The 23,092-nt window shown below is 33.6% G+C and overlaps 1 protein-coding gene across 1 annotated transcript in view; it reads left to right on the top strand.

Moving 5' to 3' along the window:
* The window catches only part of EPHA7 (EPH receptor A7), a 166,954-nt gene that overhangs the window by 29,529 nt on the left and 114,333 nt on the right, over positions 1-23,092 (top strand). The window lies entirely within an intron of this gene.

Raw genomic sequence — 23,092 nt, 5'->3', positions numbered from 1 at the left:
ACAAAGCACCAAGCTGATCTCCCTGTGCTATGCAGCTGCTTCCCACTAGCTATCTATTTTACATTTGGTAGTGTATATATGTCCATGCCACTCTCTCACTTCGTCCCAGCTTACCCTTCCTCTTCCCCGTGTCCTCAAGTCCATTCTCTACATGTGCGTCTTTATTCCTGTCCTGCCCCTAGGTGCTTCAGAACCATTTTTTTTTAAAATTCCGTATATATATGTGTTAGCATATGGTATTTGTTTTTCTCTTTCTGCCTTACTTCACTCTGTATGACAGGTTCTAGGTCCATCCACCTCACTACATATAACTCAATTTCTTGAGTGCTTTCTGTTTATAGATAACTGATAACTTTGTTAGGCAGAGATAAACTTACATGAGTTTATAGATTGCCAAAAACACTCAAAATTAATAATGTTAACAATCCAGCAGTGAATATTTATCTCTTTAATTTCTACCTTATAATATTTTTCTTTTGAAAATGCCTAACCAATGGTAAAAGAAAGAATAGTATGATGCACACCCTAATGGTTTTCAATCTCTCCAATTTTTAAAATACTGCCACATTTGTATTTGTTTTCCCCTCCCCACCCCTATCTGAGTGTGTGTGTGTGTGTGTGTGTGTGTGTGTAAGTTTTTTTGGGGTCTGAACCATTTGAAAATAAGTTGCTGTCATCATTATACTTAACTTCTAAGTATAAGAAGTTAACATACTTTAACATATTTCTCCAAAACAGAGACATTCTGCTACATAATGCTACATTTCAAACCCCCCAAATTTAACATTTATTTAAAAGTTTATCTGGTAAATAGTACATGTGCCAATTTCCCAGTTGCCTCAAACTGTTCTTTATACCTTAATTTTTTTAAATCCATGATTCAGTTAAGGGTCCCATATATGTTTGGTTGTCATATTTCTTTTTTTTTCTCTTTAATCTGGAACTTTCCCTCAACACTTTTTTTTTTTTTCATTTTACTGACAGTTTTTCTTAAGACTCCAGACCCGTTACCTTTAGAATAATGCCACATTCTATATTTGCCTGGCTATCTCCTCATTATTAGATTCAAGTTAAATTTTTTGATAAGGATACAATATAGTTGTTTTGGTTTATTTTCCATTGCATCACATCATGTCACATTGTCCCCTTATTTGTGATGCTGTTTGATGACTTGGTTCAGGTTATGTATACCATATCCTTCTATTGTAGTAGCCTGTTTTCCTTTCGTAATTAATCAGCCATCTATGCAGTAATACTTGGAGACACTATAATTTTCTAATTCCTTGACAATCTTTCACCCAGTGTTTTATCATCCATTGATAATGGCAAGTGGAACCATATATTACATTGGTAGTTGCAAAATGTCAGTTTTCTAATTTTCTTATTTCTTTTACATTTGGTAGTTTGTTTTATTCCATAAGAAAGAGTTGTTCCTTCTCTGGCCCCAATTTTATTTTTTGAATAGTGCTATGGACTCATAGAATCTAATAAAATAGTACTTGTTTAAAGTGAGTTTTTACTTAAAGAAGAATGATTTCTATTTAATGAAGAAAGAAATTGAATATTAATAGTATTCACTTTAATGTCAGTTCATAATTTTTCAGACTGATATTCTAACCCACATCTTCCAGCCTTTGTTCTATTATTTTTTTACATGTTTTCCCTCTGAAGAGGAGTTTAATGCATGTTTATTGTTGTGCATCCTTTGTAACTGAGTGAATAAGTATTTCATTTTCAGAGACTTTTTGAGACATCTTTCAGAACGGCAGCATAACCCTATTAAAGTAATTAAATAATAGCTTAAAAATATCTCTTCTAGACTAAAGATACATAGAGGTGCCAGTCCAGAAACCAACACCAGCTAGCTGTATGAATGGGCAGGCTAGTTAATCTCTTAAGACCTTGGTCTCCTACATTCAGAGAGGGAAATACTAACACTATGTTATTTCAAGAGATTGTGTGTGGACCAAATGATCTAATATACATAAAACGCTTACACAAGGAAAGTGGACAATAAATGTGCATAAAAATGAGGTGACGCTTGTAAAGCATTTAGCACACTAACACATGGTAAGCAATCCATACATGTTTAGCCACAATTGTTATTATTCTAAGAATTTCTGTCTGTGTTTCTATTTTGGTAAATTGGGCCTGGGAATGATCCAGAAGTCTTATTGATTCTACCGCCATAAAATCTCTCTGATCTATCCAATCGATTTTTCCCCATCTTAATGCCACTATCTTAGTTTAAGTCCTTTCCATAGCTACCTTAGAGAATATCAGTAGCCTCTTAATTTATTTGTTCGCATTTGGTCTTACTCCCCGTCAGTATTTTTCTACTTATCCTCCGGAGTCATTTTTTAAAAATACAAATTCAGTCATGCCACAACTTCCTTCAGAAGGTATAATTGCCTCACGTAGTTTCCAAGTTATTCTTTAACATCCTATTCAAAATCCTTTTAACTTGCCTCTGCATATCTTTTTGCCCATTGCTCATCTATACTGAATAATTTGAGGTATCCTAAATATTGAATTTCTCCTTCTGATTTTCATATATTGTAATTTTCTGCCTAGATTGCCATCTCTTTTTGGAAGTCTTTTCTAATCTTATCATTCTCCACTCTCCTCCCTGCCCCCTTCCTCACAAATCCATAGCCATACTGGTCAGGCAGGCTTTCAATGTGCTTCAACTTTATTGTATGCTCCCCATTAGATTATAGGTTACTACAGAATAATGGCATTTCCTTATATTCTTCACAACTAGCACCCTACCTGAAGGCTTAAACATATAAATGAAGTTATTTAGTTAATTTCTGTACTGCAGGACACAAAGATTACATATCATATCCAATATTCAGTTGTGCCAACAAGTAATTTTGGTGATAAGAATTATGTTGATAATAGGGATTCTCCTCCAAAGCAAGAAAAAGACCTTTGACTCTTGAAAAGGAAGTACCAACCTAAATGTCCAAGAATAGGAGACCCAGGCTATTATGAAATATCCCCAAGTTGAGATATCATATAGAGTCTCAAATCATGTCATTGAATTATAATGTTTATATGGGAAAGTGTTCACAATATTAGGTTAAGTAAAAGAGCAGTGAGCAGTAGTGTGACATCATTGTTAGGAGAGACTGGAAAAATATACACGAAGTTGCTAACATGGATCGTCTGCGGCCAGTGGAGATATAGGTTATATTTGGTTTTCTTTGGATTATTCTATGTTCTTTACGTTTCCTGCACTGATCATGTGTTACTATGTATGTATATATGTATGTGTGTGTATATGAATATATGTGTACATATACTTATATATGTATGCATTTATCAATCTATCTATGTAATCTGTCTATCTGTAATTTTACAAAGAAAAAAGGAGCAAGGAAGTAAAACATGACAAAATTAACCCATCCTTGCCTTGTTTTTCACTGTCATTAACATGTGCGGTGCAAATACGTTTTTTGATTGTTGTTTAAAAATATGGGACACCATTCTAGTTAATAAATATGGAGTCCCTTATTTTCAGAAATATTTTAGTATTAAAAAATACAATCTAGACCAATTTAGTAAATGCACCGCCATTAAATGTAGAAGGAAAACAGACTTTGGGGGGTTTAAAAAGTTATGAAGTGTTTAACTTTTATGATTCCTTTCTGATTACTGGATGACAGAGTAGATTATTTAAGCACACTGTATATATAAAATACATAAAACTATCTCTGCCTCCCTATCTCTCTCTCTCACATGTATATATCTGTGTATATACATACACATACACACACACACACACATATATATATATATACAATACACACGTATATTTTACTCTTATAGATTACTAGTCCTTGAGCTGTAGCTGTTACTAATAAGCTATTATACATTTACAGTCAATTGCATTGTTTTGTGGCATTAACTATCACTTATAGAATAAGGTGCAAATGGGTAAGATGAGTTCTAGTAGGTTTTATGTATTAATTCCCCAAAAGTAAATGTGTCTTTTTGTGTAAGGAAGAAATTGATGTATAACTGCATATTAATTCCAAAAAGGAAACCAAATTAATTATAAACTTAACTACTAAAAGGAAATAAATACACTGTAAAAATCATTTTCAATAGCAAGTTGAATCTTGCCATATTCTGCATATTACACATACATTTGTATTTGTACTGCAACTAATTTTTTTGCCTCTCACTGTTGTGGCCTCTCTCATCGCGGAGCACAGGCTCCGGACGTGCAGGCTCAGTGGCCATGGCTCACGGGCCCAGCCGCTCCGCGGCATGTGGGATCTTCCTGGCGGGGCACGAAACCGTGTCCCCTGCATCGGCAGGCCAACTCTCAACCACTGCACCAGGGAAGCCCGCAACTAATTTTTGGTTGTCTGATATCATATCCAAAATTTCTGGGTTTCTTAGTTCAAGCGAAAAATACAGTTTTTAATTTTCATGCCATTCAGTAGGTCTATTTTAAGGACGCTTCACTAATTTTCATATTAGACTACAGAAAATATTTTAGGGAGATAAATTATCTGGGAATCATATGATAGAGTATAATTTATAAGAGTTTTTTTAAAGATATATAAACTTGTGGCCTCTAGCTCTGCATAGTCCTATATATTTTTTGGTAGATCAGCCTTCTCCACTCAGATGTTTAGGAGATAGATATCATGTCAGGATCCCAATCTTAGAAGCTTCTGCAGCACCAGGAAACTTGATTTGTAGAGTAGGTGGAAAAGGCTGCCCACAGCTTGTGTTTTCCCATCACAGCAGCTGTTGCCCAGCCTAAGACTTACATCAGGAAAATTTTCATCCCTGCTGACAGTTTCCTCCCAAATTATCTCCCCATCCATTAGTTGAAAGAACAAGCCAGAAAAACAAACAAACAAAAATCTGTACTGAGTATCTATTCTGTGTACCATAGGTAAACTTTCTATTTTCATCAAAGTATGAAGGTTTAAATAACTAGTTACAATATAAGTCAGAAAATGGTAAATTATATATAAATTCTAATTAAGTGAGAAAATAAATTTCAACTTTATTAAAATAAAAGCTTTTAGGAGATGGTATGTACATTGAGATTTTTTTTTTCATCATGAATACGCACAGAAACTTTATTTATTTATTTATTTATTTACATCTTTATTGGAGTATAATTGCTTTACAATGGTGTGTTAGTTTCTGCTTTATAACAAAGTGAATCAGTTATACATATACATATGTTCCCATATCTCTTCCCTCTTGCGTCTCCCTCCCTCCCACCCTCCCTATCCCACCCCTCTAGGTGGTCACAAAGCACCGAGCTGATCTCCCTGTGCCATGCGGCTGCTTCCCACTAGCTATCTATTTTACGTTTGGATTGAGTTTTAATAGACAGATGTGAAATCATATAAAGGCACTTCCAGGCGCCGTGAACATGATGAACAAAGGTGGGGCATGTATGAAATTGCAGGTCATATTTGTTGATCAGATAGCTGGGGTGTGTGTGTAAAGGATTATAGTGATAAAGCTAGGAAAATAGAAGATAAGCTGGATTGAGTCTTGGTGGGGGCTTTCTATGTTGTACTAAGGAATTTGTACTACGTTTGTAGCTATGGAGAAATCATCACAAATTTTTAAGTAGGGTATATAATCAAAGTTGTGCTGTGGTGATAACTTGAAGGGAAGTTGAAGACTGGATTAGAGATGAGAGAAACCAAAAGCAACAGCTTTTGGAGTGACTAGAAAAAAATCTCTGAACGAAGACCCTGTTACTGAGAATGGGAAGGAAGGGGTGTGTTAGGGACACATTAGGAAATAAAACTAATGCTCAGAAAAGGAACAAGATGTTAAGGGTGACACATGACATTAGAGTTTTGAGCTTATCTTTTACTACTGTCTTGTTTAAGCCCACTTCACTTCAGTCAAACTAACTTCGTTTGTCAATAGTTTCTAAATGCAGTCCTTAATTTTTGGTTTCAGTGTTTTCTATTGTGCTTGTTTCACTTTCCTGATACGCCTTTCCTCCACATCCACGTAAAATATGTATATATTGTGTATCCTTCAAAACTCAAGTGTTAACTCCTCCAGGTAGCCCTCTCTGATTTTCATGGTCAAAATGAATCTCTTCTCTCCTGAAGTCCCAGAATATTTTATTTGTATATTCTTTATGAAAAATATATTATTGCCTAAGATGCTACATTTCACTGGTAAAGAGCAAGAGCTTTGGAGTCAAATTCTTACTCTACTACTTACCAGTTGTGAACTTGCACATGTTACTTAATCTCACATAATCTGTTTCCTCATCTTAAATTATGGATTCATGGTAGAATCCATGGAATCTGAATGATAGCTGATATTATTATTAATACTAAATCGTATAATGCATATGTATTACTGAGTAACATCCCAGGGACAAAATAAGTGCTTAGTAAATTTAGTTTAGCTAAAGATAGCATGTGAGTTGATGGGAATTACCTAAAAGCTTTAAGGCAGTAGGGAATGAGGCTCTCCCATCAAATGATGGGCCAGTCAGATTGAGTACTCTTAATGCCATGCTCTTAAAATTGGATAAAGACTTTGGGTACAATGGACAAAGCAGGAAAGAATAGTTTTCCAATACCCAGTTTTGCTAAAGTCTCATCCTTGGTCAGGTCAGAAAACCAGGTAGTCTGGGCTTCTGCCTTAAAATGAATGTGGCTGTGGATGGTGGCTGCATGCAGTGTTAGAAGCCTCTTGCAAATGACTTGGATAAGCTAGGACCTTGTCAGAGATATTTGTGAAAATAGTAGTAGTAGTACCAAAAGCTGGGAAGACAAGCTAGATTAAATCCAAGTGGGAGAGTTCTTCAGGAAGAACCATATGGGGGTAAGTAACGTCTCATTCCATCATCTAGATAGTTGTGAGGGCAGAAACCAAATTCAAGTGAGCCGAGGAATGAATGGTCAAGTGAGAAAATGGCTGTTGTGCAGAAAAGAAAACCAAGACAAAGTAAGCTTGTTAGCAGAATGGATAAAAGTTTATCTGTTTAGTTACTTGGATGGTCCACGTTAAAAGGGTTCTTATTCTCTGCTGGAGAGTTAATGATATGAGACAAAAAGCTTTGAGAGGTTGACATTAAAGACTTTTTCTATCCAAAGTTTCCTAAACTTATTTGATTGATCGAATGTGCAAAGCTGATTTTAAGATAAATCCTTTTTGTGTAATTCTTAGTAATGTTTGGAACAATGTTTCCAAATGCAGTGGGAAATGATTGTCTAGGGTCCTTGAAGGAGAAGGACATAGAAAGCAGGATTAATGTAGGAAAGGAAGAAGATTCAAGGCTGAGATCAAAGTGGGAAATATCAGAGTTAGGGACTGGGAAATGAAAAAATTCTGATTGATGATGATGGCTTAAGTATGGCTGTGCTTGTTGACAGATGGAGAGATGCTATCAGTTTATCTCTCCAAAAGATGGAGCAGAAGAATTGGGATGAGAGGGTCACAGGGTATAAGGAAAAAGGACAGGGATGGGGAGAGGGGAGGGGGAAGGGGTACAGAGTACCCTGTCTCAGAATTCCAGAATGTAATTATCTTTTCTCCTGACTTATTAGCTCATTGGTTCCAACAACCTTTGATATAAAGTTTCTAAGTTTTTTAATTTGTGATTTAATTTGTGATTAATTCAATTTAATTTGTAATTAATTTGCTAATATTTATTAATTGACCAGTTGTTAGAATTACTAAATACATGTGTTAATAATCACAGTACCAAAAGAAGCAGCTTTATTTGCCCTACAAAATAAATCAGACTGAAAGTTCTTACTTTTAAAGGACATATTTTGAAACGAAAAGGATTTTCTAAAATAAAAATCTTTAGTTTGTTTCAGAGAAGGTAGTAAAACACAATATGATCTTTTAAAGGCATGTTATATTAGGTCTTACCTGTGTTCCCCACCATTTATGTTCAGTTCTCGACTTGTGAAAAATGAGATATGTATCATTTAAGTATCTAATAACTTAAAATAGTAACTTGTTTTATTGCTTATTTTACTTTTAACTTAAAAGTTATCACCTTAGAATTTTCTCAATTTGTAATTATGTTGTCAAGGACAGTCATGCATGAAGCACTGAAAGTAGATGAATTTGTAAGTAATAAATATGATCCTTTGAAATGAATATACCTGTGACTAGAACAGTAAAAATTCTCAGAAAAATCGGCTGTTTTTGCTAAAGAGGATTTCATTATATTTGAGAGGATGCTCTGAAAATGTTCAGGAGGCAATGCTTTAATGTTAACCAAAACACATGAAAAGCAAATGGAAACAAGGCAGTCACCTTCCACAGAGCTTTTAATAGTTACAGTGAAAAATTAAGGACCACCTGCCACGTTGAATTTTATAAGTATGAATGATGTAGCAGTACTTGCCAATACATTCAGGAATAAGTGAAAAAAGAGGGGTTTTATATAGTAACACAAACCTTCAAATGGAGTTAATAAAAGACAAGGCTTTTCTTTACTGGGTGGAAAGTTATCTGCTATATAGAAAGGCCTACTGAATGAAACATTTGTCCTCAAATTCCTTTTAATCTGCTGTGAGGTTCTGCCTGTTACCTCACTTGGAATAATGTGCCAATTTTGTAAGGATAAAGAGAATTTTATCCTTTTTTCATTCCTTTAGCTTCTTGATGTAACATTTCCTTGAATTTCACAGTACCTACCTGTTTTTAGCAGCTCTAATTTCAGACTATCACTTTCCCGGACTAAAGTGTAAAAACTGATATTCTAATCTCCTTGACGGAGAATATTCAAGAAATGCAATCCCAGTGAGAATGCTGCTTACTAATGGATATTTCTTTCTCCAGCCATCTTTAAAAATTCAGTTTCTGTTTCAACTCTTTAATACCTCCTGTTCTTTGCAGAGATGGATTAAAATGTCTAGTATCTGTGGAGGAATGCTTTTGTGGTAGCATATTCCTTTTGTATTATATATTGTAAGTGGTTATTGTTCATAGCTCACACCTTAATAGTTCGAGTTAAAGTATCAGTATTTTTCTTTGCTCCTACCAAAGTATTTGCTTTGTCCTGTGACAGTTTGGAACTGAAGTGCAAGAATTATGAGAAGGTATAATAGGGTTTGATTAGTTTGGCAACCAAGCTTCGCCTTTCAAAGTTAATTGGGTACTGTTCTTATAGATTGAAAAGACTTAAGTGGAAATGATAATAGATTTTAAAAATGTTATTGAAGATTGAAATCTGTTTGGTGACTGTGGCAGGATATTCAGGTTCTTAGCACTAAACAAGGGCGCTATAGTTAGTGTGCAGGAAGGTTAAACATGAACAGCAACAAAAACTTCTTACAGTTTTAAACTCAGTTTTAAGAAGGTTGTTATTGTGAAATACATTGATTCTAACTCACTTCTAAAAATATTGGTAGATATAAAATAAAATTTAAAAAAATAAAACATAGAATTTCTTTAAAAAAACATAAAATAAAAAATATTGGTAGAGGAGCTGACGGTTATAATTTCCAGAATCTCCAGGTTTCAGAACCTTGAAGTAAGTCTAGGTTATTTAGTTATTTTAGTTGCATACAAAAGTGAATTTTACTGAGCGTCTCATCATTGTAATTTCAGGAACTCTTAGAAAGGCCATTTCCCTTTGTTGTCATCTCATTCTAGTGATTAAGGTGACACTCATTCTGTTGTTATTAATAGCTCCCTTTTCACTCTTGAAAAGGTCCTGGATTGGATGATAAATAATATAGTCACCTTCCATATAAAGTGTTTGACTTCCTCCTTTTCACACATTTTATATGTTTCTAAAATAATCACTTTTTAAAATGTATTCTTTTATCTTTTAGATTTTTTAAAATATAAGGCTATTATTGCCTACCATATCCAAAGTAAAATTTATATATGTGTAACTGGTAGTTATATCCACTAAGAAAAGTAATTATAATGCCCTAACATTAAGTTATTAAACTATGACTCAAGTCTTCATATTTCATGATAGAAATTGACTAATTATAGTTTTTGGAGTTAAATTTAGGGCTGAAAATGTAGAGCATCTTATAGGATTACTTGTCAAATGCAACTAAATGGAAAGAAAAATCATGTTTTGAAGAAAGAGGCAATTCAACGTTTTTTGCTTCTCCGGAGTTAATGTGCGTTTAGAGTGAACTTGCATGAAGGAAAATTTGATTTTTATAATTCATTAAATATTTATGTTCCAATCATGCCAGCCAACCCGTGTGAAACATAATTTTAGCCTGGACAATGCTAATGGATATCGTCTTCCCATATTACTTATATTAATATAGATGTCGATTTATGATTTTATTCATCCAGTTGTGTTCAATATAATAAGAGTTTATGCTCTTATTTTCATTTCTGTTTGTAATGGTTAGTGAATATACATATACAGTAATGAAATGACTAGAAAATTATACTTGACAGTAATCATATGCCAGAATGAGTAGTATACACCAAGCAGCACACGACTTTGGCAGAGGTCTAGATCCAGGAAAAACACTCTGCTAGAAACAGAACTGGATTCAGAAACTGATGGCTGTGTTCTGAGCCCACTTTTACTCTTTAGTAACATTATAAATTTGCACGTTACTTAATGTCTCTGAGCCTTCACTTTCATCTCCCGTCCAATGAGGGAGATTTGCTTGCCTATTTATTTCATACGATGTCGTGAGGACCCTTTTACCTCTTATAAATCAAATTGCATTTTAATTACCAACATTTTAATATTGAATCTGCTGGCATGTGCTAGACAGTTGGAAAGTGTAAGTGTAGAGAATGGGGACTATCTAGTAAAAATCTCTTGATTCTACCTCCCAAAGATCTACTGAATGTCCAGGTCTCTATAAACAAACTCGTGCATCCTCTTACAGGCCACCATTACCTTTCACCTGTTTTACTGCAGCAGCCTTCTCTCTGTTCTGTTTTTATGCCTCCTGCTAATCCATTGTAGTTAGAGTGATCTTTCTAAGTGCGAGCCTTGACAGAGCACTCTCTTCTTAAAATTCTTCAATGGCTTTCTATTCCTCTTAGAATAAAATAATAATTCTTAACTTTTACCCCTGCTTCTTTTTTCCAGCTTCATCTCTTGCTTCTCTTCTGCTTGTATTCTACGTTTCAGCCCATTGACATTTTGTCATTGCCTCAAATGTGCCATCATCTTTTCCCTCTCTGCTCTTTCTTTCCTTGTGAATAATCTCTTTCCACACTCCTTTGAATATTTCTTCCTGAGTCTGCAGGTTTCAGTTATACCAGAAGAACTGTCACTTATCTGTGTTCCTACAGTGATCCCCCTTCTGAACACATCATGAGTTGGGAGAATTGCTTCTTTAATTATTGGTCTTCTGCTGGACTGAGAGCTCTGTGAGGGCAGGGATTTGTCTGTCTTTCTTCCCACAATGTCTACTGTTCTTCGCATAAACAGTACATAAGAAGTATTGAAAATATTTGTTGAATGAATGAATAAGTGAATGGCTACACAGCAAGATAGTGCAGTAAACAAGATGTACCGTGATAAACATTTGACACAGGGTTGCTGTGATCAGAGTGTCGAAAGAATAGCAGACAGGAATTAACTTGATAAGAGAAGTAGCAGAAAGTAGAAACTCCAAGTTTCCTGCTACTGAAGGAATGACAAGTTCAGGGTTTGTTTTGTTTTGTTTTGTTTTTCCCTTTTGAATTTTAGGTTTGGGTAGGCTTTATAAGTGGAGACACTTATATGTAGCTGGAAATTTGAAATAGGGGGCACTGATATGATCGAAGAGATAAATAGTGGTAATAACAATAGTTCTGTCAACTGCAATCTATACAGCACTTTTTTTAGTTTTTTAAAAACTTTTTTTAACAGAAGTTTCAAATGAGGTTAATTTCTAAGCAAATCATCTAGAGCTGTAGCTGGAGAGCTTTGAAGAAAAATTAAGTTTATAAAAGATAAAACTAACGTTTGTAACAAAATTATGTACTATTTTTGTATAAATATGAAAAAAAAATCTAGCCATGATCCTTTCTTTATTTTGCCGAGTTAGGACAGAGCTTCATTAACACGGAGATGCCTAGGACTCAGAGTGAAACTGACAGATACCTGTTTGTAGTAAAGCAAGGTTTCTCAACAGCAACACTGTTGATGTTTTGTGCCAGATAATCCTCTGTTTTGGAGAGCCCTGTAGGAGATTTAGCAGCATCTCTGATGTCTGCCTACTAGATGCCAGCAACATCACCACCCCCTTATAGTTATAATAAAAAAATATCTGCAGACGTTGTGAAATGTTCCCCGGGGGCAAATTCCCCCCAGTTGAGAAGTATTGCACTGGAGAATTAAAAATTACATCCCTATGCCATAGGTAGGAAAACTTTGTAATATACTGGAGCCTTTTAATTCCCAAGTAAATTATTTCCAGATATTTATTTGGTGATTATTAGCAAAATGCAAAGGACTGATGTCACTACTCTCAGGTATTGCTAGGAATGTAGAAGTGGTGAGGACTCTGGGCTACTTTTCTCAGAAAGCAAAGACGTCTAAGGAATAAAGGATGGGAACATAAGAAAGGGAAGGATAATTAATTTGTGTTTTGAGCATCTGCCTCAAAGATGGAAGGAGAGAATGTATGAGTCTGCCTGAATCTTTCACTTTATCTTATAATGGAAGGACACGATTTTCCAGAAGATCAGCCACATATGTTCCTACAGGTGAGAAAAACATCTTAGGCCTTCTCTTCTCATACATCATGATAGGTTGTGTTTTCTTAAAGATCTCATGTCAGTTGTTTGGCTGCAGACTACCAGTGCTGTGTTATTATGTGAAAATGAAACCACAGTTTTTTACTTGATTACTGCTCCTGATGGTACGGCCTGCTTTCTGGAGTGTGTCCTCTCTCTCTTTGCCTTGTTATCATCAGACTTGTTGTTAATTATGAGGAGACCCCACCTCCTTCTCCCCAACTTGCCCTATATCCATAGATCACAAATCTCTTATAATGAAGGTTCTATTGGGCATATGGGCTAAGAGAATGAACAACAGAAGTTCTAAAACACTGTGTTTTTTTTCGTTTTTTAGTCGTGAAGGAAGAGAATGGTAGCTTTCATTTTTCTCAGTTTTAGAAAAACATTGGCAGATGTGGGTGGAAAGCAGACTGATATCAAGTTGTATATCGATACTTACATCACTGTTAACGGTAGCAAAGAAACCCCTTGAACTGACCTGAAAAATAAGTTGTATGATTATAGCAATCTGTTTTTTCATTACGTTCCCCTTTCCTTCTCTTTCTCTTTTTTTACAATGAATGTTGCTTCTATGATAGCTGCCTATGAGATATCAGAACCTTTCAAATCTCAGTTTTTATCAGTCTGTCTTATGTTGTTTTCTTTTGGTATTACATGGCAAGTTACACAGATTGAACTGTGTGTTTGGTATATTTCCTTTCATTGTAGAGTATAGTGTAGAGTTGTATCTCCACCTAAATAACATACTAAACAAAGTGAGTTTATCTAGACCAAAACAACAGAAGGGGAAATAGGTTAATTTTCAAATGAAGAATTTTTTAGAATAATGTCATTTTAAAGAATCTAATATACCTGATTTCTTTAGTTGTTGAAACTATTAAAGGAATTGCTAAGTTGAAACTTTCACACATTAAGCTACTGGATTTATATAGTGATGCAGTTAAACAGATAGTTTGCAAAAATGTTGGAGAATATTCCAAAAGTTTTTATATGTTTTAGTGGAAGCAAAATTATCTTAATTAAAAAAAGACAGTTGTCTTTACTATGTTAACATAATGATGATAATTATATTAACTGATGTGTATAGAGTACTGAGTATGTACTAGATATTGTTATAAGTTCTTTAATTTAGCCCATACAGCATCCATATTAGGAAAAATCTATTACTATTCCTAGGCAGTTTTCTATTCAGTGGTCTAGTGGTAGGTCTAGCATTTGAACCTCGGGTTTGAACTCAAGGTGTTTGGCTCCATAGCCTGCATTTTTAAAGACTGCCTTCTACTGTTCTGTAAACTTTTCCTTATCCATCAATACACATTCACATATACAAATATTTTCTATTTTGGCAAAGAAAATTACAATCTACATAAATATACATAAAACAGCAACATCCTGGGTGGTATTAGAGGCTTGCTTAGTGAGGCATGACGCTCAGAAGGAAAACTTCAAAGGACCAAACTGCTGTGAAATGTAAAGGAAATAAAGTTAACACTGTTACATTTATTTGGAAGAATATGATAACTATCTTGTAAGATTGTGGTGATGGTATAATAATACCCAGCATGAGATAGGTAGATAGATAGATAGATAGGTAGATAGATAGATAGATAGATAGATAAAAGATAGAGATTGAATCTACAGTGCTTAATTTTAGGAAGGGTAAGAGAGAGGAGGGGCTCAGTTGTCTAAACCAGAGCTCAAATATGGCTTCACTAATGAGGTGTGGGTTGAGATTTTAGCAAATATATTTGTAATGAATCTCCTTTAGGAGTTCAGCACCACAGAGCTTACTCCGTAGTATAAATATCTCTAAATATGAGTGTGAATCTAAGAAAAAAATAGTGCTCTATTTTAATACCTTTTGTGAGACTCCATGTTATTTTAGTGCTTTCTGTTGGTTGGGAGTTCAGTAGTCTACTATTTATTATTTCTTCTGATATTTGATAAAATCTTCTTTATTTATTGTTATGCTGTTTCTCTCTGAAAGTTAATAATAGGAGTACTTATGAAACACCAAGGTGTGCTGTAAAAGGATTTATTCCTTCATATGTTAGTCTAATATGTAAAATGAGGTTTGTAGTAACTTTTTTTATCTTTTGCAAAACCACACACAACAGTGTATTAATCCATAGTAAATGATGTGCTTATGTTAAGCTCATGATTCTTCAGAAGGGACTGCACCAGAAGAAAAGGGAGAGCAACAGATATAGCATAACCCTTTGTCATTCTAGAAAAATGACTTTGGAGACGTTGGCGAATACTGAGAGCTAAAAATACCTATAATTTTGATACTGCCATTCACGCTCACTAATTAAATTATCTCCGTAACACTGTGGGATAATGCTATGTGGTGGTAAACAGCTGACAAATCAGTGTTATATCAGATTCCAGAGAATCAAGAGTCAAGTATCCTTGATTAATTGTTGGCATGATTGAAAAACTATTCCATAGTATTTCACAAATTATATTGAATAAAAGAAATATGATTTTAAAGTACTTTACTGCATACAAGCTTTCCTGTCCTACTAAAGTATTGGTTGAAGAAATTTAACTGTAGGATTCAGCATTTCCAAAAAGTTAGGGCTTTTGTTTTCTACTTGATACAAATCTGTTTTCCACTTCACCAAATTCTTAAAAATCTAATATGGAGCATCTGGATTTTAAGAAAAGCTAAGGATTATTGCTTTTAGAATTTTCTGTTAAATTTGTTATTTTTGATTTTTGATATTTAAGCAACAAAGTAGAATTTTTGGATTATATTAATAAAATTAAATGTGATATATAGAGAAAATATGTCTGTTATTTCATTTCCATTTGAATGGAAACAAATATATAAACCCTAATCTAGACAGCTATTTTGACAATTCTTTTAAGAAACAGCACACTCTAAATTATAAGTCTGTATACTAAAATTTAGAAGAGAGTAGTATATTTTGAGAATTCTCTATTCCCTTTGGAAATATAACTTTATTTCAGAGTAATCAAAGAATTAATTTAATAAAAATTAATAAATTTGTGATACAGATATTAAGACAATGCCAACATATGAACTTACTCAACTATCATAATTACATGTAAAAAATAGAATGTATAAATAACCATATTAAATAGCACTCAAGTTGTTAGAACTACAAGCATAGTACTTTCAGTTAGGTGTTCAACACTTTTCATGAACAACAGAAAACTATTTACAAGTTTGGACAAACTGCATTCCATTTGGGGATATAACTTAAATGGAAAATTTGTAAAGCGGAGATACAATAAAGATAACAGGTAAAGAGCAATGTACCTTCTCTTAATAAAAAACTGTTTCCTCCAAATTCTAATTTTGCAAGATATTTTATAGCACTCAATACTGTCTATTTGTATGGTAAGAGAAGAATTTCATTTTGGGAAAATCCTAGAACTTTATTGGCACTGTGGCCAGACGTTATCCTTTAACATCTGCAGCTTGAAAAGCTTAACCTTTTAGCCCCTTACTTAAAGGACTACTAATTTAAACTACAAAATAACCATCTTCAAAAATTGCAAAAGGAATAGTCCTATTCTTACAAGGTTTGGACTTCCTCTTATAATTTTTGGCATTTGGCAAGGATCACCCTTGGTCTAATCATGCTATAGGTTTTATGTTCATTATGGTGACATGAAATAGAAGCACATGAAAATTTTCAACCATCAGATACCTCATTTTTCCATTGGCATACATCTACTCACAAAGGTTTTTATGTCATAAATTCTTATACAGTACTTGATTATCCCTAAATTACATAGGACTGAGTCAATAACACCTTAGCTTTTAGATATTCTGTTTATTTAAACATACATACAACTACTATTCTTATCAGTCTTTTGTTGAACATTTACCCAAAAGGTAATTCAACTTAAATATTGAAAAAAAAGTCTATTCTAAAAATATTGTCTGATCTATTCCACCTGGTTTCCATCTGTGACAGCGTGTCTTCACAATGTCATGTGCTTTTCTTTTGTATGTTCTTTGGCTTGGATGTAATCTTTGAACTGATGTTTTTTCTTCCTTATTTTCTGTATTCTGATTAGCATAAATTGAAACTTCCAAACCTTTATGTAGGTTTTGAGATGATTTGATTCTAATTAATTAGGAAGATTTAATGCATTATAAGCTCTCTGTATAAAATATTATATTATAATGCCATTAGTATAGCAACAGAATCAAGCATTATATTCTTTTTTATTCTTTTCTTTGTAAGAACTTTCAACAGATTTTTCATTTACATTATTATCCTTTTCTGTGAGAAAGCAGTATTTCACTTCTGAATTTCTCAGTTATTTCAAATTGACATATGTGGGCGTATATGTGTTGAGTTTGATACTTTGTAGTGTTGACATTACATTTCCTGAGATCACCATTAATGTTAAGGTACTTTATGTTTTTATCCAGTTTTTCTGTTAAATTTAAGTTTTGACTTGAAAACAGAGATATTATATGTGCATATAAACAGGCTTTAACCCTTAGTTTTGTCATGCCCCTCCTCCCATAGGTCATAGGCAAAACAAATTAATTTGAGACATATGAAACTGAATGGAATAATACAAATGTGCAGAAGTGTGTGTGGCTATATGTGTGTGTTTGTGATCATAATAAAAGAAAACAAAAGATGTAATAGCCCATTGTATTTAAAGTAGTTCTTTTGTTTACTCTACAGTAATTGTTTTTAAAATTTAAAAGAGAGCCAGTTAGAAATAAATTGAAATCATTTTTCATAATGTAAGAAGTATCAGTAATATTTCTGTGTTTTCCAATAGAAATGTTAATTACAAGAATTTATTTAAAAGGTGGCCTGTCTAGTTCCAAATTACTAACAGAAATGGAAGCATTTCTGTACTCTCTAGAATATGGCAATTCTAGATTACCTAAAACTAGAATATTCTTGGTTTTGAGTTTGGATAGATCATATATTTAAAGAAAAATGGTCTTGTTTAGGAATATGAGGAGGACTATTATTCTTTAGATTTTTGTCTTGGAAAAGAGCCCTACACTGAAAGTTTTGTTATGATTTATAATTCACTACTTAGTAGTTTCTCTTTGTTGGACCTTCCTTCTCCCATGTTCAAAGAAAATGTTCTCAATTATACTCATAAAATATTTTACATCTCATTCATACACTTATTCATATTACTATGTTAAGGATTCTCATAGAATCATTTTAGAAATCATCTAGAGCATTAATCTAAACATGGCTGTGCAGTTATTTCCCTGTACAGCATAACAGGGAACTCCTTAGGAGTCTGAGCTCCTGAACTGTCTCTCCTTTAACTGTCAGTACTGTACCACATTCTACTAAGAACGTACCATGTCATTTCCATTGATCTGATGACTATGAAAAATTTACTAAGTGGTGTCAGTGAATTAACCTTTGGTAAGTGGGATGGCTATTACCAGGTGCATACTGCTGTAGGATGAATAAATGTTCTTTCATTCAATAAATGTAGGTTAACCTCCTGCTGTATGCTAGACATTGTGCTGTGGTTTTGGGATCCATGGATAATATCATAATCCCTGTCCTTGAGGTGCTCACAGTGGGCTGGAGGAGACACACATGAAGAAATAATTATGGCAGTGTTAATGCCACAATTGTGACCAGTTTGTACTGCCTTCTACGTAGGAGTTAAGCTTCTGATTGATTGATTCACAAAGGATGAGTCAGTTATTCTCAAAAAAAGGAACTAAACTAGTTAAGATGTCTTTTTACATGTGTAACACAGCTTTTTCTAAAGCTAAAGACTTTATTAAGAAACATATTAAATAATATTCTGTTAGTACCAAGATTGTCTTTTTGCAAAATACTGTGGCTGCAAAGTAGATAGGATATGATAGAACTATATCAGATTATTGGCTTGGTGTGGAGATAAAAATTAACAACTAACTGGTTTTCTATTATTAAGAAGTGGAAAGTATGGGTATCCAGTTAGAGAATTCTTACTATTTTGTTTCTCTCTAACCATTCTGTTTATCTAACAGTTCTGTTTATCTCACATATATATATATATATATATGTATGTATCTATTCACTTTGTGTGTGTGTGTGTATGTCTGTTTTGAAAAAAAGATTGAGCTCAACAACATCATTTGTTGTAAGGACTTATTCTGCCTGTTATTTTCTTTTATTTCTGAGAATTAAGGATTGAGTGAATCTCCTCATTGTCCTGATGCGTCTTTTTAAGATGTCCTCCTTCCAGGAAAACTGATTTCTTTATGATCTTCAGAAAATTTTCCTCTAACATAACAGAAATGATTATTTATTTCCCCACATGTTCAAAATGCCTTCAACTGCTTTAGGGTAATTTGCTTCACAAGACTTAGTATTGATCCATATTTTATAACTGACTAAATAAGAAAAAAAGAGTCTCCACAAAATAGCTAGAAAGATTGCCTTAACTGATGATTTCGTTTTAATCATTTTTGAAATGATTGCAGAAAACTGGTGGTGAAAAGCCCATATCTTAGACCGCTTAAAATGGAAGGTCTGCCCTTTATTTTAAGAAATTAAGATGAAATTAATTCTTTTCTTTTTGGCTATGGATCTTGCAGACTTTTTCTATATATATGTAGTTTTAAATAGATTGTAGGAGAAAACCAATTATTGATGAGCCACAAAGTAATCTGATTTTAATTCTTTGAATTTAACTAAAAACGTTCACTTTATTAAATATAACAAAATCTCTAACATTTTTATTTATATACATATTTCTTGTCCAGCTGAAGTCTTTTGAACTTGAAATAACCTGCCCTTACAGAGTATTCTGATATTGCCAGATCCACTATTAGTCTCATTGAAAAACAAGCCAATAACTGCCACAAATAGCTCTCCAGTTTAAATATAATTGGTCAATAATATGTACCTACACGCATTTCCTGCATGTCTACCTACACTGAGTAGTTTTTTCACTTCACATTGATGAAATGCTACAGCTTTGGCAGGAAAGGTGACTTCTGAGTCTATGTTCAACACTGAAATAGGAGATAATTAAGTGCATTGTAAAATATACAAATTAAGGTACAATATTTATAATTTATGTAAGTAATTTCTTATGAAAAATCAGAAATTTAATTAGCTTAAGCACATAATTATCCATACGATTTGATGCTAGGTCGAAAGGTAATATAGTATTGAGAGATCATCATATTTGTCTTTCAGCAGTTATAGCTTTGGTCTATTGCCTGGCACAATGCAAAGAGTTGGCAAACAATAATTACTTAGTCAGAGAATGAATGCATAATATGGCCATATTTGCCTAATAATTAATTTGTGTTTCTTATTTGCATACACCTCTGGTAATGGGGAAGTAGCTCAGTGTTTATCAGGGGTAGAAACCAGAGTGGGATCAAAACTTTGCATGGAAATTGACATTGTGAAATAATCATGATAGTTTACTATTTATTGAGTGCTTATTCTCCACCAGACATTGTGCTAAGTTCTTCACATGAATCATACACTTTAATTCACAATAATCTTTGGAAGTAGTCTTATTAGGTTTTTCTATTTTAGGTATGGAAAAACTAGGCTCAGAGAACTTAAGCAATTTTACAAAGGTCACACAGCTAGTACATGCTGGAGGGAAGTCAGATTCATAATTTATATAAAGGACAAGTTGTATTGTCTTTTTGAGATTGTTGGAGTGAGACCTTAGATGATGAAATTAACAATGTCTGTAATTCAGAATATGAACTTTATCTTTTAAGAACTATTGTTTTTAATATGATTATGTTAAAACAAGAATCTTAATCTTTCAAAACAGGAATTCTCACTAGTATATTTTATATTATGTTTTGAATATAGAGCTTATATTATCTGACCTTTCTTGCTGTTTTCAAAACTGTGAGGATAATTTAGCATAAGAAGAATGAATAATAAAAACAAATTACAGAAAGTATGTTATTATAATAACTATAAGGGAAATATTTGAAAATACACTTGACAGTGGCCTAAATGCTAGAGTAAATCGTATCCCCCGTCTGAAATCTTCCTAACACCAGTTACTGTTTAAGAACTTACTGCGTCCTCTTGTTCATAATGACATGCCCTCAAGGAAATCTTTTAGTAAAATAAAATAATACTCTGTCATAAATGTCACATTTTTTTAGTTACCACAAATAAATAATATAATATTTGAGTTTGGTTAGCTGGCTTCCCCTAATTTAAATGTTTTTCACCCATGGGAACCCCATAATTATGTTATTTTGCTATAGACATGAATTAAGGTTTAGGTTACTTTAGTTCATTTCCAGTGGGGTTACTAAATTCTGAGACTTCATAGTTAATTTATGTTTTTTATCTGTAGGTTGATCTCAAAGTAGACCTTTGAGGACAATATTGAATGAGATCCAGAAGGGTCTGATTTCATTTTGAATCTTTCCTTTTATGGGAGTTGACTATTAAGTAATTTACATAATTAAAATTTCCATTTCTGGATCCTTACCTGCATGAACCAAAATGGATATGCACATCTCTGAGAACACACACAGGGTTTGGCAACAATGGCACAGGGAGAGATCGAGGTGAATGGCTGAGCAGAGGAATCCTTGACACAGTGCCTGCCATTGCCAGTCAGGGATGCACGCAGAGACAGGATGGCCCTTCCAGAACCTGTCTTTCACACTCTTGCTGAGGCACCACTGAAAGACTAAGTGGGTGTGAGTTAGCATGTACCGTTTTGGGGTGGTGATGGTGATAGAAATATACGTGTTTTTACAGATAGCATTTCAACGAAAACAATCGTGCTAGAGTTTAACAGCTAGATAACCAGTTACTGTGTTGTTAAAACAACCTTTTGAAAATTGAAATAAAAAAAACCTAGTGTCTCTAGCTCTTAGTAATTAATAACAAGGAAACAAGGACATCGAAGCCAAGAATGTGAAAAGGCTTTGTCCAAATTGCATACCAGTAAGTGGTGGCGTGGATTTGAACACAGTTCTTTGAGTTAAAATCCAGTTCTCTTTTGAGAATAAGAGAATAAGAGGAAAAAAGATTTTGAATATCCTAACTTGACATTTTTTTCCTCTTTTAATCATTTTGGTAATGAGGTCAGGCTTATGATGAGGTTCTGGTACAGTAGAGAGTGTTTAAATGCCAGACTTCAGCAAAATTCCTAGCGTATTTCAAACTGATAATTTAACAAAGAAGAAAAAACTGTTGACACAGTGCTTTGTTTTATTTCCTTTTACAGTCTAAATCCTGAAAATAAAACTTTTAAATCCTTGTTATTTTACATCTGTTTCTTTTCCACTGTATAGTATCATAAAACATGAAGTACTCAATTAAATAACACAAATAAATAACATATATTTATAATGCCCCCAAATTAGTTTTTCTTTTTAGTTTTAAAAATCCCAAAATTATTTTCAGCACTTGAGCACCTTTATATTTCTGCATCATTTCTTTTCTAAACTCTTACAAGTTAGTTATGGGATAACATGGATGGTGCTTCACAAACTGTAATATACTCCTTACATCATGTTGTTTTTATCCTCCCTGCCCGCTGTTCATTCTCAATGTGAACAATCATAACATGTCAATGACAGGAGGTCTGGCTTTCAGGCCAACTTTTTAAATTATTCCCACTGAGGAACTGTCAATAGGATTAAAATACAGATTCTGGATCTGTCCATTCCAGATGAGGTCAGCACTCTGAACAGTGGGAATACTATTTCTGCAATCTGTGTTTTCCCCTTTGCATGCAGAAGCATAGACATTAATATGACACAAATATTTGAAAGCTCCTATGGAAACAGGCTAGCTTTGCCTAAATTAAGTCAGTTGTCCATCTGCAATAAATAAAATAACAGCATTCATTAGAATCCGTAGCTATGTATGTGTGTAGATTCTACAATAATATTAAAGCCCAGAAAGTTTCAATTACAGAACAATCCACTTATAGTTCATAATTAATAAACTCTTTGCAGCTGTGTAACTGTGGCCGGAAACATCTGCAAAGCCTCATATTTTACACACAGACACATACACATAATTCCTTCAGAAAAAGTTTAATTGTGCTTAAAATCACAGGTCTGGAAACAGAGTAAGACCTGAGGAAGCTGAGTCTAGTTGTATTCAGTTAGCTCCTTGGAGGAGGAGTTGGGGGGGGGAAAGGAAACCTGCCCTTGTCTGGCACAGGTGATGTAGGTAAAAAATAAGAATGTTTAAGGTCTATTCATATATTCACTGAAAACTAACTTTGTATATTATCTCCCCTACATATAACTTGGTATTGATAAGCATCTATTTAAGTTATAAAATTACTCAGTAAAATGCTAGTCCTTGTATAAAAGATAAATTATTATTTATAAAACTCTAAAATTAGAAATGGGTAAAAAGAATATATTGATTATATATTTTCCTTTGTTTTGGAATTT

Source organism: Monodon monoceros, unplaced genomic scaffold (genome assembly GCF_005190385.1).
Source record: "Monodon monoceros isolate NGI ecotype Baffin Bay Population unplaced genomic scaffold, NGI_Narwhal_1 Super_Scaffold_15, whole genome shotgun sequence".
In the NCBI taxonomy this organism is placed as follows: domain Eukaryota; kingdom Metazoa; phylum Chordata; class Mammalia; order Artiodactyla; family Monodontidae; genus Monodon; species Monodon monoceros.
Note: the sequence above shows the minus strand (reverse complement) of the source record. Positions and strands in the feature narration are given on the sequence as shown.